Genomic DNA, 15,721 nt, shown 5'->3' with positions numbered 1-15,721 from the left:
GGAGTGGATGTGTTCGGCTACAAGAAAGTGTGAACGTCCAACCAAAGTTAGTAAAAAGCAGTTAAGAAAAGGTTTGAATATCCAACCAAACATAATCAAAAGCGGGAGCATAGCTTTTCGACTGCAAGTAGGTGTGAATGTCAGATCATAATTTGCAAAAAGCTGATGAGAAAGGGTGAGAATGTCCGACTGCACACCATCAAATGCGGGAGCGGAGTTGTTCGGCTGTGAGTAGGTGTGAATCTCCGACCGTAATTTCTGAAAAATGTGTTAGAAAAGGTAAGAATGCCGCTCCATACATCATCAAAAGCGAGAGAGGTGGTGTTCGGCTGCAAGTAGGTGTGAATGTCCAGCCATAATTACTCACAAACGGGTAAGAAAAGGTAGTATTGCCAGACCATACATGATCAAAACAGGGAGCGGAGGTGGTTCAGCTGCAAGAAGGTGTGAATGTCTCACTAAAGTTCAAATATATTAACAAAAGCGGGAGGAGAGGTCTTCGGATGAGAGTGGTTGAGAATTTCCAACCATAATCTATAAAATTCGGTGAAAAAAAGGTGTGATAGAACACTAAAAGGTGGAGCGGAAGTGTTCGGCTGCAAGAAGGTGTGAATGTCCGACTATATTTGGTGAAAAGCAGGTGAAGCAAGGTCTGAATGCCCAACCTTACATTATCAAAAGCGAGATCAGAGGTGTTTGGCTGCAAGAAGGCCATAGTTTGCCAAAAGCGGGTAAGCTGCGAATGACCAACTAAATATCAACAAAAGTGGGGGCGGAGGTCTTCGGATGCAACTGGGTGTGAACATCCCACCATACAAGTATGGTGGAGAGGAAGCTGTGAACAGCCGACCATAGTTTGCAAAAAGCGGGTGAGACAAGGTGCGAATATCCAACCATACATGATCAAAACAGGGAGCGGAGGTGTTTGGCTGTGACAAGGTGTGAATGTCCACCCAAAATTAATGAAAAGCGGGCAAAAAGTAGGTTTGAATGCCCAAGCATACATCATCAAAAGAAGGAGTGGATGTGTTCGGCTACAAGAAGGTTTCAATGTCCGAGCATAGTTTGTAAATAGCAGGTAAGAAAAGGTTCGAATGCCCAAACATACACCATCAAAAGAGGGAGCGGAGATGTTCCGCTGTAAGAAGGTGTGAATGTCCGACCATAGTTGGTAAAAAGTGGGTAAGAAAAGGTTAAAATACCCGACCGTACACAATCAATATGGGGAGCGGATGTGTTCGGCTACAAGAAGATGTGAAAGTCCAACCATGGTTTGTAAAAAGCTGGTAAGAAAAGGTTCGAATGCCCGAATATATACCATCAAAAGCGGAAGCGGAGGTGTTCGGCTGCAAGAAGGTGTGAACGTCCGACCAAAGTTTGTAAAAAGCAGTTAAGAAAAGGTTCGAATATCCAACCAAACATAATCAAAAGCGGGAGCAGAGCTGTTCGACTGCAAGTAGGTGTGAATGTCCAGCCATAATTACTCACAAAGGGGTAAGAAAAGGTAGTATTGCCAGACCATACATGATCAAAACAGGGAGCTGAGGTAGTTCAGCTGCAAGGTGTGAATGTCTGACTATAGTTTGTAAAAGGCGGGTAAGATAAGGTGCGAATGCCCAACAATGTATAATCAAAAGAGGGAGCTGAGGTTTTCGGCTACACGAAGGTTTGAATGTCCGACCATAGTTTGTAAAAAGCGGGTAAGAAAAGGTTAAAATACCCGACTGTACACAATCAATAGCGGGAGCGGAGTTGTTCGGCTACAAGAAGGTGTGAAAGTCCAACCATCGTTTGTAAAAAGCTGGTAAGAAAAGGTTCGAATGCCCGAATATATACCATCAAAAGCGGAAGCGGAGGTGTTCGGCTGCAAGAAGGTGTGAACGTCCGACCAAAGTTGGCAAAAAGCAGTAAAGAAAAGGTTCGAATATCCAAACATAATTAAAAGCGAGAGAGATTGTGTTCAGCTGCAAGTAGGTGTGAATATCCAGCCATAATTACTCACAAACGGGTAAGAAAATGTAGTATTGCCAGACCATACATGATCAAAACAGGGAGCGGAGGTGGTTCAGCTGCAAGAAGGTGTGAATGTCTCACTAAAGTTCAAATATATTAACAAAAGCGGGAGGAGAGGTCTTCGGATGAGAGTGGTTGAGAATTTCCAACCATAATCTATAAAATTCGGTGAAAAAAAGGTGTGATAGAACACTAAAAGGTGGAGCGGAAGTGTTCGGCTGCAAGAAGGTGTGAATGTCCGACTATATTTGGTGAAAAGCAGGTGAAGCAAGGTCTGAATGCCCAACCTTACATTATCAAAAGCGAGATCAGAGGTGTTTGGCTGCAAGAAGGCCATAGTTTCTCCAAAAGCGGGTAAGCTGCGAATGACCAACTAAATATCAACAAAAGTGGGGGCGGATGTCTTCGGATGCAACTGGGTGTGAACATCCCACCATACAAGTATGGTGGAGAGGAAGCTGTGAACAGCCGACCATAGTTTGCAAAAAGCGGGTGAGACAAGGTGCGAATATCCAACCATACATGATCAAAACAGGGAGCGGAGGTGTTTGGCTGTGACAAGGTGTGAATGTCCACCCAAAATTAATGAAAAGCGGGCAAAAAGTAGGTTTGAATGCCCAAGCATACATCATCAAAAGAAGGAGTGGATGTGTTCGGCTACAAGAAGGTTTCAATGTCCGAGCATAGTTTGTAAATAGCGGGTAAGAAAAGGTTCGAATGCCCAAACATACACCATCAAAAGAGGGAGCGGAGATGTTCCGCTGTAAGAAGGTGTGAATGTCCGACCATAGTTGGTAAAAAGTGGGTAAGAAAAGGTTAAAATACCCGACCGTACACAATCAATATGGGGAGCGGATGTGTTCGGCTACAAGAAGATGTGAAAGTCCAACCATGGTTTGTAAAAAGCTGGTAAGAAAAGGTTCGAATGCCCGAATATATACCATCAAAAGCGGAAGCGGAGGTGTTCGGCTGCAAGAAGGTGTGAACGTCCGACCAAAGTTTGTAAAAGCAGTTAAGAAAAGGTTCGAATATCCAACCAAACATAATCAAAAGCGGGAGCAGAGCTGTTCGACTGCAAGTAGGTGTGAATGTCCAGCCATAATTACTCACAAAGGGGTAAGAAAAGGTAGTATTGCCAGACCATACATGATCAAAACAGGGAGCGGAGGTGGTTCAGCTGCAAGGTGTGAATGTCTGACTATAGTTTGTAAAAGGCGGGTAAGATAAGGTGCGAATGCCCGACAATGTATAATCAAAAGAGGGAGCTGAGGTTTTCGGCTACACGAAGGTTTGAATGTCCGACCATAGTTTGTAAAAAGCGGGTAAGAAAAGGTTCAAATGCCTGACTATACACCATCAAAAGAGGGAGCGGAGATGTTCCGCTGTAAGACGGTGTGAATGTCCGACCATAGTTGGTAAAAAGCGGGTAAGAAAAGGTTAAAATACCCGACTGTACACAATCAATAGCGGGAGCGGAGTTGTTCGGCTACAAGAAGGTGTGAAAGTCCAACCATCGTTTGTAAAAAGCTGGTAAGAAAAGGTTCGAATGCCCGAATATATACCATCAAAAGCGGAAGCGGAGGTGTTCGGCTGCAAGAAGGTGTGAACGTCCGACCAAAGTTGGCAAAAAGCAGTAAAGAAAAGGTTCGAATATCCAAACATAATTAAAAGCGAGAGAGATTGTGTTCAGCTGCAAGTAGGTGTGAATATCCAGCCATAATTACTCACAAAGGGGTAAGAAAATGTAGTATTGCCAGACCATACATGATCAAAACAGGGAGCGGAGGTGGTTTAGCTGCAAGGTGTGAATGTCTGACTATAGTTTGTAAAAAGCGGGTAAGATAAGGTGCGAATGCCCGACAATGTATAATCAAAAGAGGGAGCAGAGGTTTTCGGCTACACGAAGGTTTGAATGTCCGACCATAGTTTGTAAAAAGCGGGTAAGAAAAGGTTCAAATGCCTGACTATACACCATCAAAAGCGGGAGCGGAGATGTTCCGCTGTAAGACGGTGTGAATGTCCGACCATAGTTGGTAAAAAGCGGGTAAGAAAAGGTTAAAATACCCGACTGTACACAATCAATAGCGGGAGCGGAGTTGTTCGGCTACAAGAAGGTGTGAAAGTCCAACCATCGTTTGTAAAAAGCTGGTAAGAAAAGGTTCGAATGCCCGAATATATACCATCAAAAGCGGAAGCGGAGGTGTTCGGCTGCAAGAAGGTGTGAACGTCCGACCAAAGTTGGCAAAAAGCAGTAAAGAAAAGGTTCGAATATCCAAACATAATTAAAAGCGAGAGAGATTGTGTTCAGCTGCAAGTAGGTGTGAATATCCAGCCATAATTACTCACAAACGGGTAAGAAAATGTAGTATTGCCAGACCATACATGATCAAAACAGGGAGCGGAGGTGGTTTAGCTGCAAAAAGGGGTGAATGTCCAACTAAAGTTCAAATATATTAACAAAAGCGGGAGGAGAGGTCTTCGGATTAGAGTGGTTGAAATTTCCAACCATAATCTATAAAATGCGGTGAAAAAAAAGGTGTGAAGGAATGAATTTTATAGCAAAATCCGAAATCATGCATAACTCCGCATAAGGAACGTATTGCTCAACCAAAGGGATGCTTCTTTCTCATTCAGGGTAATATGAGGAACTTTATGCTTGATACATTTTAGACATGGATAACTATGAAGGACAAAGCAATTTTAACTTGGTTTGAGCAAAGCAATTCATTTTATAGGAAAATCCGAAATCGTGCAGGACTCATGAAAGTAAGCTTATTCTCGGATTCCTGATCCTCCAGTGTTGCTCTTTCCTATACTGCAAAATACAGCCTTGTTCTTTGTTGAAATCGATATAGACATTGATAAATATGAAGGACAAAGCAGTTTCCACTTTGTTTGAGTGAAGGAATTAATTTTATAGCAAAATCCCAAATCAAGCAGAACGTATGAAAATAAGCGTGTTTTCGGATTCCTGATCCTTCAGTGTTGCTATTTCTTCTACTGCAAAATACAATGTTGTTCTTTGTTGAAGTCAATCTAGACATTGATAAATATGAAGGACAAAGCAGTTTTAACATAGTTTGAGTAAAGGAATTCATTTTATACATAAAATCCCAAATCATGCAGAACGTATGAAAATAAGCTTATTCTCGGATTCCTGTTCCTTCAAGTGTTGCTCTTTCTACTACTGCAAAATACAATGTTGTTCTTTGTTGAAGTAAATCTAGACATTGATAAATATGAAGAACAAAGCAGTTTTCACTTGGTTTGAGTGAAGGAATTCATTTTATACATAAAATCCCAAATCATGCAGAACGTATGAAAAGAAGCTTATTCTCGGATTCCTGATCCTTCAGTGTTGCTTTTTCTTCTACTGCAAAATACAATGTTGTTCTTTGTTGAAGTCGATCTAGACATTGATAAATATGAAGGACAAAGCAGTTTTAACTTGGTTTGAGTGAAGGAATTCATTTTATACATAAAATCCCAAATCATGCAGAACGTATGAAAATAAGCTTATTCTCGGATTACTGATCCTTCAGTGTTGCTCTTTCTTCTACTGCAAAATCCAGTGTTGTTCTTTGTTGAAGTCAATCTAGACATTGATAAATATGAAGGACAAAGCAGTTTTAACATAGTTTGAGTGAAGGCATTCATTTATAGTAAAATCAATAATCGTGCAGAACTCATGAAAATAAGCTTATTCTCGGATTCCTAAAACTTTTGATTTGCTCTTTCTTTACTGCAAAGTACAATGTTGTTCTTTGTTGAAGTCGATCTAGACATTGATAAATATGAAGGACAAAGCAGTTTTCACTTGGTTTGAGTGAAGGATTTGCAGCTGAAAACCTCCCGCTCCCGCTTTTGATTGTGTATAGTCGGAATTTCGAGCCTTTTCTTACCCGGTTTTTAAAAATTATGGTTGGACATTCAGACCTTGCAGCCGAAGACCTCCACTCCCTCTTTTGATCATATATTGTCAGGCATTCGCACCTTGTCTTACCCGCTTTTTACAAACTATGCTCGGACATTCAAACCTTCTTGTAGCCGAACACATCCACTCCTGCTTTTGATGATGTATGGTTGGGCATTCAAACCTACTTGTTGCCCGCTTTTCATTAATTTTGGGTGGACATTCACACCTTGTCACAGCCAAACACCTCCGCTCCCTGTTTTGATCATGTATGGTTGGACATTCGCACCTTTTCTCACCCGCTTTTTGCCAACTATGGTCGGCTGTTCACAGCTTCCTCTACACCATACTTGTATGGTGGGATATTCACACCCACTTGCATCCGAAGACCTTTTGTTGATATTTAGTCGGTCATTCGCAGCTTACCCGCTTTTGGCAAACTATGGCCTTCATGCAGCCAAACACCTCTGATCTCGCTTTTGATGATGTAAGGTTGGGCATTCAGACCTTGCTTCACCTGCTTTTCACCAAATATAGTCGGATATTCACACCTTCTTGCAGCCGAACACTTCCGCTCCACCTTTTAGTGTTCTATCACACCTTTTTTTTCACCGCATTTTATAGATTATGGTTGGAAATTCTCAACCACTCTCATCCGAAGACCTCTCCTCCCGCTTTTGTTAATATATTTGAACTTTAGTCGGACATTCACACCTTCTTGCAGCTGAACCACCTCCGCTCCCTGTTTTGATCATGTATGGTCTGGCAATACTACCTTTTCTTACCCGTTTGTGAGTAATTATGGCTGGACATTCACACCTACTTGCAGCCGAACACCACCTCTCTCGCTTTTGATGATGTATGGACCGGCATTCTTACCTTTTCTAACACATTTTTCAGAAATTACGGTCGGAGATTCACACCTACTCACAGCCGAACAACTCCGCTCCCGCATTTGATGGTGTGCAGTCGGACATTCTCACCCTTTCTCATCAGCTTTTTGCAAATTATGATCTGACATTCACACCTACTTGCAGTCGAAAAGCTATGCTCCCGCTTTTGATTATGTTTGGTTGGATATTCAAACCTTTTCTTAACTGCTTTTTACAAACTTTGGTTGGACGTTCACACCTTCTTGTAGCCGAACACATCCACTCCTGCTTTTGATGATGTATGGTTGGGCATTCGCACCTTTTTTTTACCCATTTGTCAGGAATAATGGGTGGACATTCACACCTTCTTGCAGCTGAACACCTCCGCTCCCACTTATGATCATGTGCGGTTTGATTTTCGAAAATTTTCTTTCATGTTTTCTAGCAATTATTGATGGACATTTAGACCTTCTTGCAGCTGAACACCTCCGCTCCTGCTTTTGATCATACCTTGTCAGGCATTCGCACCATGTCTTACCCGCTTTTTACAAACTTTAGTCGAACATTTACACCTTTTTGCAGCCGAACACCACCTCTCTCGCTTTTGATGATGTATGGTCCGACATTCTTTCCTTTTCTAACACATTTTTCAGCAATTATGGTCGGACATTCACACCTACTCAGAGCCGAACACCTCCGCTCCCGCATTTGATGGTGTATAGTCGGGCATTCTCACCCTTTCTCATCAGCTTTTTGCAAGTTATGATCTGACATTCACACCTGCTTTTGATAATGTATGGTTGGGCATTCGCACCTTTTTTTACCCATTTTTCAGGAATTATGGGTGGACATTCACACCTTCTTGCAGCTGAACACCTCCTCTCCTTCTTATGATCATGTGCGGATGATATTCGAAAATTTTCTTTCATGTTTTAAAGCAATTATTGATGGACATTCAGACCTTCTTGCAGCTGAACCACTCTGCTCCCGCTTTTGATGGTGTATAGTCGGGCTTTCGAGCCTTTCCTTCCCGGTTTTTACAAATTATGGTTGGACATTCAGACCTTCTTGCAGCCGAACACCTCCGCTCCCTCTTTTGATCATATATTGTCGGGCATTAGCACCTTTTCTTACCCGCTTTTTACAAACCATAGTCGGACTTTCACATCTTTTAGTAACCGAACAACACCGCTCCCGCTATTGATTGTGTACAGTCGGGTATTTTAACCTTTTCTTACCCGCTTTTTACCAACTATGGTCGGACATTCACACCTTCTTACAGCGGAACACCTCCGCTCCCTCTTTTGATGGTGTATGTTCGGGCAGTCAAACCTTTTCTTACCTGCTTTTTACAAACTATGGTCAGACATTCAACCCTTCTTGGAGCCGAACACATCCACTCCTGCTTTTGATTATGTATAGTTGGGCATTCGCACCTTTTCTTACCCATTTTTCAGTAATTATGGGTGTACATTCACACCTTCTTGCAGCCAAACACCTCCGCTCCCTCTTTTGATCATACATTTTCGGGCATTCGCACCTTTTCTTACCCGCTTTTTACAAACCATGGTCGGACTTTCACACCTTTTAGTAGCCGAACAACTCCGCACCCGCTACTGATTGTGTACAGTCGGGTATTTTAACCTTTTCTTACCCGTTTTTTACCAACTATGGTCGGACATTCACACCTTCTTACAGCGGAACACCTCCGCTCCCTCCTTTGATGGTGTATGTTCGGGCATTCGAACCTTTTCTTACCCGCTTTTTACAAACTATGGTCAGACGTTCAAACCTTCTTGTAGCCGAACATATCCACTCCTGCTTTTGATGATGTATGGTTGGGCATTCGAACCTACTTGTTGCCCGCTTTTCATTAATTATGGGTGGACATTCACACCTTGTCTAAGCCAAACACCTCCGCTCCCTGTTTTGATCATGTACTGTTTGACATTCGCACCTTTGGGTGAAAAAGAGGGTAACTCTTTTTATACTGATTGCTCAAGATTAAGTTGTTCTTTCTCAAACTACAAAATTTTTTTAATTGTTGAAACTTGATTTGAAGTGGATAAATAAGGAAGACAAACAGTTTTAAGTCAGGCTGATAGCAATTAATTTTATAGCAAAATGGATGAGGTCCGACCTGAGTTTCTCAAGGCTCTGGATGTTGTAGGGCTGTCTTGGCTGACACGCCTCTGCAGTATCGCGTGGATATCGGGGACAGTGCCTCTGGACTGGCAGATTGGGGTGGTGGTCCCCCTCTATACCCTCGGCAGGATCCTGGAGGGTGCATGGGAGTTCGCCCAACCAGTCTACATGTGTTTTGTGGACTTGGAGAAAGCGTTCGACCGTGTCCCTTGTGGAGTCCTGTGGGGGGTGCTCCGGGAATATGGAGTGCCGGACCCCTTGATAGGGGCCGTTCGGTCTCTGTATGACCGGTGCCAGAGTTTGGTCCGCATTGCCGGCAGTAAGTCGGATACGTTTCCGGTGAGAGTTGGACTCCGTCAGGGCTGCCCTTTGTCACCGATTCTGTTCCTAACTTTTATGGACAGAATTTCTAGGCGGAGCCAGGGCGTTGAGGGTGTCCCATTTGGCGACCTCAGAATCGGGTCTCTGCTTTTTGCAGATGATGTGGTTCTGTTAGCGTCGTCAGGCCGTGACCTTCAGCTCTCACTGGAGTGATTCGCAGCCGAGTGTGAATCCGAGACTATGGTTCTCAGCCGGAAAAGGGTGGAATGCTCTCTCCGGGTCGGGAATGAGATCCTTCCCCAAGAGGAGGAGTTCAAGTATCTCGGGGTCTTGTTCACGAGTGACGGACGAATGGAGCGGGAGATTGACGGGCGGATCGGTGCGGCGCCTGCAGTGTTGCAGGCTCTGCACCGACCCGTCGTTGTGAAGAGGGAGCTGAGCCAGAAGGCGAAGCTCTCTACTTACTGGTCAATCTACGTTCCCATCCTCACCTATGGTCACGAGTTGTGGGTAGTGACCCAAAGAACAAGATCGCGAATACAAGCGGCCGAAATGGGTTTCCTCCGCAGGGTGTCTGGGCTCTCCCTTAGAGATAGGGTGAGAAGCTCAGTCATCCGGGAGGGGCTCGGAGTAGAACCGCTGCTCCTCCGCATTGAGAGGAGTCAGATGAGGTGGCCAGCAGACCCTCACAATACGTATGGGCCTGCCAGGTCTGATCGGCATCCTCCCCCACCAGCGGAGCCAACTCACCACCAGGTGGTGATCAGTTGACAGCTCCGCCCCTCTCTTCACCCGAGTGTCCAGGACATACAGCCGCAAGTCCGATGATACAACCACAAAGTCGATCATCGAACTGCGGCCAAGGGTGTCCTGGTGCCAAGTGCACATATGGACACCCTTATGCCTGAACATGGTGTTCGTTATGGACAGTCTATGACTGGCACAGAAGTCCAACAACATAACACCACTCTGATTCAGATCGGGGGGGCCGTTCCTCCCAATCACACCCCTCCAGGTCTCACTGTCATTGCCCACGTGAGCATTGAAGTCCCCCAGCAGAATGAGGGAGTCTCCGGTAGGAGCATTCTCCAGTGCCTCCCCCAGAGACTCCAAAAAGGGTAGGTACTCTGAACTGCTGTTTGGCGCATAGGCACAAACAACAGTCAGGACTCGTCCCCCCACCCAAGGCGGAGGGAGGCTACCCTCTCGTTCACTGGGGTAAACCCCAATGTACTGGCACACAGCCGGGGGGCAATAAGTATGCCCACACCTGCTCTGCGCCTCTCACCACGGGCAACTCCAGAGTGGAAGAGAGTCCAACCCCTCTCAAGAGTACTGGTTCCAGATCCCAAGCCGTGCGTCGAGATGAGTCCGACTATATCTAACGGTCTGATGAAGTTTCAACAATAAACAACAAACTTTGTATTATGAGAAAGAACCAGACTCATTCTTCAGGAATCCGAAAATAAGCTCTATTTTACGAGTTATGCACGAATTCGGATTCTCCTATAAAACGAATTCCTTAACTCAAACCAAGTTAAGACTGCTTTGTCCTTCATATTTATTCATGTCTAATCAAGTTTCAATGATAAACAACGTTGTACTTTGTAGAATGAGAAAGAACTTCTTCAGCAATAAGCATCTCTCGACAAATGACGAAATAAAGATTTTGCTATAAAATTAATTGCTATCAGCCTGACTTAAAACTGTTTGTCTTCCTTATTTATCCACTTCAACTCAAGTTTCAACAATTAAAAAAATTTTGTAGTTTGAGAAAGAACAACTTAATCTTGAGCAATCAGTATAAAAAGAGGGTAAGCAAAGGTGCGAATGTCAAACCATACATGATCAAAACAGGGAGCGGAGGTGTTTGGCTGAGACAAGGTGTGAATGTCCACCCATAATTAATGAAAAGCGGGCAACAAGTAGGTTTGAATGCCCAACCATACATCATCAAAAGCAGGAGTGGATATGTTCGGCTACAAGAAGGTTTGAACGTCTGACCATAGTTTGTAAAAAGCGGGTAAGAAAAGGTTCGAATGCCCGAACATACACCATCAAAGGAGGGAGCGGAGGTGTTCCGCTGTAAGAAGGTGTGAATGTCCGACCATAGTTGGTAAAAAACGGGTAAGAAAAGGTTAAAATACCCGACTGTACACAATCAGTAGCGGGTGCGGAGTTGTTCGGCTACTAAAAGGTGTGAAAGTCCGACCATGGTTTGTAAAAAGCGGGTAAGAAAAGGTGCGAATGCCTGAAAATGTATGATCAAAAGAGGGAGCGGAGGTGTTTGGCTGCAAGAAGGTGTGAATGTACACCCATAATTACTGAAAAATGGGTAAGAAAAGGTGCGAATGCCCAACTATACATAATCAAAAGCAGGAGTGGATGTGTTCGGCTCCAAGAAGGGTTGAATGTCTGACCATAGTTTGTAAAAAGCAGGTAAGAAAAGGTTTGACTGCCCGAACATACACCATCAAAAGAGGGAGCGGAGGTGTTCCGCTGTAAGAAGGTGTGAATGTCCGACCATAGTTGGTAAAAAGCGGGTAAGAAAAGGTTAAAATACCCGACTGTACACAATCAATAGCGGGAGCGGAGTTGTTCGGCTACTAAAAGATGTGAAAGTCCGACTATGGTTTGTAAAAAGCGGGTAAGAAAAGGTGCTAATGCCCGACAATGTATGATCAAAAGAGGGAGCGGAGGTGTTCGGCTGCAAGAAGGTCTGAATGTCCAACCATAATTTGTAAAAACCGGGAAGGAAAGGTTCGAAAGCCCGACTATACACCATCAAAGGCAGGAGCAGAGTGGTTCAGCTGCAAGAAGGTCTGAATGTCCATCAATAATTGCTTTAAAACATGAAAGAAAATTTTCGAATATCATCTGCACATGATCATAAGAAGGAGAGGAGGTGTTCAGCTGCAAGAAGGTGTGAATGTCCACCCATAATTCCTGAAAAATGGGTAAAAAAAGGTGCGAATGCCCAACCATACATTATCAAAAGCAGGTGTGAATGTCAGATCATAATTTGCAAAAAGCTGATGAGAAAGGGTGAGAATGCCCAACTATACACCATCAAATGCGGGAGCGGAGGTGTTCGGCTCTGAGTAGGTGTGAATGTCCGACCATAATTGCTGAAAAATGTGTTAGAAAAGGAAAGAATGCCGGACCATACATCATCAAAAGCGAGAGAGGTGGTGTTCGGCTGCAAAAAGGTGTAAATGTTCGACTAAAGTTTGTAAAAAGCGGGTAAGACATGGTGCGAATGCCTGACAAGGTATGATCAAAAGCAGGAGCGGAGGTGTTCAGCTGCAAGAAGGTCTAAATGTCCATCAATAATTGCTAGAAAACATGAAAGAAAATTTTCGAAAATCAAACCGCACATGATCATAAGTGGGAGAGGAGGTGTTCAGCTGCAAGAAGGTGTGAATGTCCACCCATTATTCCTGACAAATGGGTAAAAAAAAGGTGTGAATGCCCAACCATACATCATCAAAAGCAGGAGTGGATGTGTTCGGCTACAAGAAAGTGTGAACGTCCAACCAAAGTTAGTAAAAAGCAGTTAAGAAAAGGTTTGAATATCCAACCAAACATAATCAAAAGCGGGAGCATAGCTTTTCGACTGCAAGTAGGTGTGAATGTCAGATCATAATTTGCAAAAAGCTGATGAGAAAGGGTGAGAATGTCCGACTGCACACCATCAAATGCGGGAGCGGAGTTGTTCGGCTGTGAGTAGGTGTGAATCTCCGACCGTAATTTCTGAAAAATGTGTTAGAAAAGGTAAGAATGCCGCTCCATACATCATCAAAAGCGAGAGAGGTGGTGTTCGGCTGCAAGTAGGTGTGAATGTCCAGCCATAATTACTCACAAACGGGTAAGAAAAGGTAGTATTGCCAGACCATACATGATCAAAACAGGGAGCGGAGGTGGTTCAGCTGCAAGAAGGTGTGAATGTCTCACTAAAGTTCAAATATATTAACAAAAGCGGGAGGAGAGGTCTTCGGATGAGAGTGGTTGAGAATTTCCAACCATAATCTATAAAATTCGGTGAAAAAAAGGTGTGATAGAACACTAAAAGGTGGAGCGGAAGTGTTCGGCTGCAAGAAGGTGTGAATGTCCGACTATATTTGGTGAAAAGCAGGTGAAGCAAGGTCTGAATGCCCAACCTTACATTATCAAAAGCGAGATCAGAGGTGTTTGGCTGCAAGAAGGCCATAGTTTGCCAAAAGCGGGTAAGCTGCGAATGACCAACTAAATATCAACAAAAGTGGGGGCGGAGGTCTTCGGATGCAACTGGGTGTGAACATCCCACCATACAAGTATGGTGGAGAGGAAGCTGTGAACAGCCGACCATAGTTTGCAAAAAGCGGGTGAGACAAGGTGCGAATATCCAACCATACATGATCAAAACAGGGAGCGGAGGTGTTTGGCTGTGACAAGGTGTGAATGTCCACCCAAAATTAATGAAAAGCGGGCAAAAAGTAGGTTTGAATGCCCAAGCATACATCATCAAAAGAAGGAGTGGATGTGTTCGGCTACAAGAAGGTTTCAATGTCCGAGCATAGTTTGTAAATAGCAGGTAAGAAAAGGTTCGAATGCCCAAACATACACCATCAAAAGAGGGAGCGGAGATGTTCCGCTGTAAGAAGGTGTGAATGTCCGACCATAGTTGGTAAAAAGTGGGTAAGAAAAGGTTAAAATACCCGACCGTACACAATCAATATGGGGAGCGGATGTGTTCGGCTACAAGAAGATGTGAAAGTCCAACCATGGTTTGTAAAAAGCTGGTAAGAAAAGGTTCGAATGCCCGAATATATACCATCAAAAGCGGAAGCGGAGGTGTTCGGCTGCAAGAAGGTGTGAACGTCCGACCAAAGTTTGTAAAAAGCAGTTAAGAAAAGGTTCGAATATCCAACCAAACATAATCAAAAGCGGGAGCAGAGCTGTTCGACTGCAAGTAGGTGTGAATGTCCAGCCATAATTACTCACAAAGGGGTAAGAAAAGGTAGTATTGCCAGACCATACATGATCAAAACAGGGAGCTGAGGTAGTTCAGCTGCAAGGTGTGAATGTCTGACTATAGTTTGTAAAAGGCGGGTAAGATAAGGTGCGAATGCCCAACAATGTATAATCAAAAGAGGGAGCTGAGGTTTTCGGCTACACGAAGGTTTGAATGTCCGACCATAGTTTGTAAAAAGCGGGTAAGAAAAGGTTAAAATACCCGACTGTACACAATCAATAGCGGGAGCGGAGTTGTTCGGCTACAAGAAGGTGTGAAAGTCCAACCATCGTTTGTAAAAAGCTGGTAAGAAAAGGTTCGAATGCCCGAATATATACCATCAAAAGCGGAAGCGGAGGTGTTCGGCTGCAAGAAGGTGTGAACGTCCGACCAAAGTTGGCAAAAAGCAGTAAAGAAAAGGTTCGAATATCCAAACATAATTAAAAGCGAGAGAGATTGTGTTCAGCTGCAAGTAGGTGTGAATATCCAGCCATAATTACTCACAAACGGGTAAGAAAATGTAGTATTGCCAGACCATACATGATCAAAACAGGGAGCGGAGGTGGTTCAGCTGCAAGAAGGTGTGAATGTCTCACTAAAGTTCAAATATATTAACAAAAGCGGGAGGAGAGGTCTTCGGATGAGAGTGGTTGAGAATTTCCAACCATAATCTATAAAATTCGGTGAAAAAAAGGTGTGATAGAACACTAAAAGGTGGAGCGGAAGTGTTCGGCTGCAAGAAGGTGTGAATGTCCGACTATATTTGGTGAAAAGCAGGTGAAGCAAGGTCTGAATGCCCAACCTTACATTATCAAAAGCGAGATCAGAGGTGTTTGGCTGCAAGAAGGCCATAGTTTCTCCAAAAGCGGGTAAGCTGCGAATGACCAACTAAATATCAACAAAAGTGGGGGCGGATGTCTTCGGATGCAACTGGGTGTGAACATCCCACCATACAAGTATGGTGGAGAGGAAGCTGTGAACAGCCGACCATAGTTTGCAAAAAGCGGGTGAGACAAGGTGCGAATATCCAACCATACATGATCAAAACAGGGAGCGGAGGTGTTTGGCTGTGACAAGGTGTGAATGTCCACCCAAAATTAATGAAAAGCGGGCAAAAAGTAGGTTTGAATGCCCAAGCATACATCATCAAAAGAAGGAGTGGATGTGTTCGGCTACAAGAAGGTTTCAATGTCCGAGCATAGTTTGTAAATAGCGGGTAAGAAAAGGTTCGAATGCCCAAACATACACCATCAAAAGAGGGAGCGGAGATGTTCCGCTGTAAGAAGGTGTGAATGTCCGACCATAGTTGGTAAAAAGTGGGTAAGAAAAGGTTAAAATACCCGACCGTACACAATCAATATGGGGAGCGGATGTGTTCGGCTACAAGAAGATGTGAAAGTCCAACCATGGTTTGTAAAAAGCTGGTAAGAAAAGGTTCGAATGCCCGAATATATACCATCAAAA

The sequence above is a fragment of the Leuresthes tenuis genome, unplaced genomic scaffold (assembly GCF_036924035.1).
Source record: "Leuresthes tenuis unplaced genomic scaffold, fLeuTen1.0.hap1 SCAF_16, whole genome shotgun sequence".
Taxonomy (NCBI): Eukaryota; Metazoa; Chordata; class Actinopteri; order Atheriniformes; family Atherinopsidae; genus Leuresthes; species Leuresthes tenuis.
Note: the sequence above shows the minus strand (reverse complement) of the source record.